Source organism: Helianthus annuus, chromosome 9, assembly GCF_002127325.2.
Source record: "Helianthus annuus cultivar XRQ/B chromosome 9, HanXRQr2.0-SUNRISE, whole genome shotgun sequence".
In the NCBI taxonomy this organism is placed as follows: Eukaryota; Viridiplantae; Streptophyta; class Magnoliopsida; order Asterales; family Asteraceae; genus Helianthus; species Helianthus annuus.
Window position 1 is genome coordinate 41,537,308 of NC_035441.2, and position 4,165 is coordinate 41,541,472.

Sequence of the window (4,165 nt, forward strand, 5' to 3'; positions counted from 1 at the left end):
CATCGGATGTATAGTTATTATTTTATATATGTGTGTGTATATTCCGTAAGTTTAATATTAAACTAGAGATTTGAAAATTTCGTTTGTTTCTAAATAATAAATATATATATATATATATATATATATATATATATATATATATACAATCTCTTGATGGTATACACAATATAATAATCAAATATCTTCTGAAGATAAACATAAGAGAAAATAGCACTGATAATTCTTATAAAGACATGAAGCCATTATAAGAATAAATCATGAAACCTATTATGTTTTAAATTGCTATATGTCTCAATAAAATATTCCTTGCGACGGAATCTAACAATATATAATCATAAATAAAGTTAACTGTAAGCATACCCATCACATTGAACCTAGTCATAATATAAACAAAGACAGTAATATTTTGTCAAAAGAAAGCTACAACCATAATAATATCCATGCTTAAATAAAAGAGTTAGGACAATATTTACACTTGAAAAATACCTTAGTATAAAGCTTTGAGATAAGCCAATTAATTGCGTAGATAAAGTGTGATGGTTATTGGTATTCCGTGAGGATGATAACTAGAACAGTGCTTGTATGATAAATAAGCAATAACACTTGGCCACTGTTATTTCTTGTTTATTAATACTACTCGGTTCTAGAATATGATCTATCATGAGAATACTAATTTTCTCGTTTCTTGATATAAGTCATAATAAATGATGTACTTTTAAAATCACGATTTGAGAAAAAATTCTATTTAAGGGAAACACAATGATAATTACCTCTCCGGCAAGACTGGTGGACTCTCCAGCTTGTCCGGGTAAGATGGGGGTACCTCTCCGGCGAGACCGGGTAAGATGAGGTATATGTTACGTTAATGGAATTCCCTAAATAGTACCATGACTTGATGTCTGACCTATTTTCGGAAATATGAATCTGTTAAATACATTGACCTGATGAATGGTGTGTATACTACAGTATGTGAAATATATGATTATATAGATATGTATATCTATGAGGAAATCCAAAGACCATAATGATTGACAATTAGGGATAAATCACGAACAGGTGTGTCAATGATAATTTTAGACTTATTTATTAGGAATCTATCGTATACGTCTCTAATTCCGATATCAAACACTATTTCGTTTGACCATCCGTCTCGAAATTCGTGTGACAAGATGAACGAAAGGAACTCTTTAAGTTGAACGCCATCAAAAATATAAGAATTTCCTTTGCAATTATTAACGCATTAGGAAACCTGTGACTAAAAGTTGTGTTAAAATACAAAACATATTTTAGTCAAGAATAAGAATCTCATAGAGAATGGTTTTGGTGAAAGTAAAGTGAAATTCAAAATAAAGACCAGAATATACCTAGAAACTAAACTAACTAAAAATATTCATCCATATTTCAGGAAATCTCGAGGACGAGATTTAAAACAAGGTGGGGAGGATGTAACATTCCCAAAATTTTTATTTAAAATATATAAAAACTTATGTTATTAAAAGGATACATCATGGGTAATTTGACCAATGAAAATATAAGATATTTTGGGCAAGCGTAAGAACCATTTAATAATTAAATTATAAAAATACACTATATTTGAACCTATTCCGTTTTTAATGAAACTTGGTTCAAAATGTAGATAAAAATATGCTCGTCCTAATGAAATATTCATTGTTTTATAAAACGTCATATTTTAGAAGTTAAAACTGCCAAATAACTGAAACAGCTAAATTAATTATAAATATATAAATTAATAAAATAATAATAATAATAATAATCAAACTTACGAAAATATGACAATTATGCCTAAGAGCAAAATATGACAAATATGACAAATGAAGGAATGCATGAATACATGCAAGTCTACACGTGGCTTGATATTAAAAGTATACGTGTACATGAGAATGTACAATTCTAACAAAAAGAAATCATACTTCCGTGTGCATCAGGTATAACTTCCACTATATATATAGCAGTAGGAAAAAAAACGATTATTTTTCACCCTTCCTTTCTACAACTCTCGCCTACTTTCTCCCTCTAAATTATTATTGTTGATTTTATTTTACCAATAATAATAATAAAGGCTTGCTTCATTTTAAGTGTTTTAACCTTTGATAACTGATACCCTGTCCGACTGACGTAGGACCCCGTAACGTATGTCAAGGCTCTGTCTAAATTCGTTGGGGTTCTGTCTCGTGACGTAGGGATAAAGTAGAATTGGGTTACTATACTTAATGTGAGTGCACTATATATTTTATTAAATAATTCAGGAGTTATACCCAAGATATACCAACCCTCTTTAAAAAATTTGAGACACCCCCCCCCCCAAATATCCTAAAAGCACCCCTGACACCCTACACTTCCTAAAATACACCCCGTATGTGAAAACCGAACCCGAAATACAATATATTATTAAAAATAATTAAAAACAAGAAAATATAAGTTTAGGCGGGCCGCGACAACCCTCACCCTTAGTTTACGCGGGCAGTTTAAAGGTTAAACCTGATTCCTTTGAGTTTTAAGTCTAGGCAGGCCGCGTATGCTACCCGTCAAGTTCACGCGGGCCGCAAGAGGTTCAAAAGGTGGCGCAGCCCGGTGCAGCCACGTGGCCCAACACCCGGCAAACCTACTCGGTGACTCAGCCCAGCTATGCATTGACTGGAGTTGACGCGGGCCGTGTAAGTGTAACACCCCAAAATATGTAATTTATTTATATTACTTGAAAGCCTAGTCATGTTATATTTAACCTAGCATGTTAGTAACTTATTAGAAGGAAGTTAAATGATAAATAAACAAACTAAGAAAGTAAAGGGGCTAAACTTGTTAAAAAGAATAAAAGTTTTAATTAAAACAAATAAAAGGAAAATGGAAAACACAAAACACACTACTGGTGTGTTTGTGGGATCGATCAAGAAGGGGGAGCCAAGAACAAACCCTAATTTTCAGAAATTCACAAGATTAGGAAGGAATTAAGGGCTTAAATTGATGCATGGGCTCTAATCTTTAACTATCTAAGCTTGTTCAACTCAAGGTAAGTCGAAAATTCTGAATTGATGATTTGTAGAAAGTGGGTTTTAACCCAATCATGAAATCATGTGAAAATCTTGTGTAATTTTGAGTTAGGAATTCGTAATAGACTGAGGATTTTGTATAATTTTGATTGTTTGAAAGATTAGGGTTCATACCCACTTGTTGTAGGAAGAAGATGAAAATGATGATTTATAATGATATGTTTGTGAAATGTTAATTGATACATAATCTGATTGTAAAAAGGGAATTTAGATTAGCTAGATGTGTAGGATGAAAGAAAGTCATAAACTTGATTGATTCTTGTTAGATTAGAATGTGAATATGTAGGGTTATGCAATAAATACTTGTACTTTGTGCTTTGTTGATAACATGCACATCAAGTGTTTGACAAAATGCTTCAATGAAAATGCTAGTCATATAAGCTATAAATCTTGTATGAATTTAACATGTTTATGAGTATGAGCAAGTTGTATGATGTTTTAATTGATATGTGTAAATGAGCATGAAATATGAATTAAAAGAATGAATGGTTATATGTAGGCGTTAAGGAAGAAAGTTCAAGTCAAGGGAAGCCGCAAGGGAATCAAGACCGAGGTACGCTACTTGTACAATTTGGGTTTTACTTTAGATATGTGTTTATCCATATTTGTACTAAATGGTATCAAGCATGGTTATGTTATATGAATGGACCCTTTCTCTTGAATGGGTCGAATAATGAAATTGTAAGACTAGAGAGATTGGTATGGAGTTCCGTTGGAACTCACTACCGTGTAAGTATGAAAGAAAGTAGCTTAGCATAAGTTTTGTATGTCTCGTTTATTTCAAGTCCGTAAGGTAATTTTTTTTGAGTAAAGAAGGAACTCTCGTGCTAATATGTTTTGATGTTGTGATCATGTAGGTAAATCCCATGTCTAGTTATCAAGCTTGCCCGGAATCGAACACACCTCATGCCCGTCAAGCGCTCCGCATTTTGTATAAAGTCAATGCCAAATTACCTAGTTACTTATGTTTATGCTTTGTACTTAAAACTAGTTGGTCAAGGTCGTATTTTGTAAGGTTGTCGTAAGGGCGTACATAACTTAATAGTTTCGAAACTGAAAACAGGTCATCTTATGTTGTGTAGGTTATGTCTTTTGAA

The 4,165-nt window shown here is 32.3% G+C and overlaps 1 long non-coding RNA gene across 1 annotated transcript; it reads left to right on the forward strand.

Annotated features, from left to right (window-relative positions):
* The first annotated feature begins 2,890 nt into the window (after nucleotides 1–2,890).
* LOC110874260 lies at nucleotides 2,891–4,165 on the forward strand. Its single transcript, XR_002555781.2, has 3 exons — nucleotides 2,891–3,028; nucleotides 3,568–3,621; nucleotides 3,926–4,165. It is a non-coding gene; the product is annotated as an uncharacterized LOC110874260 (long non-coding RNA).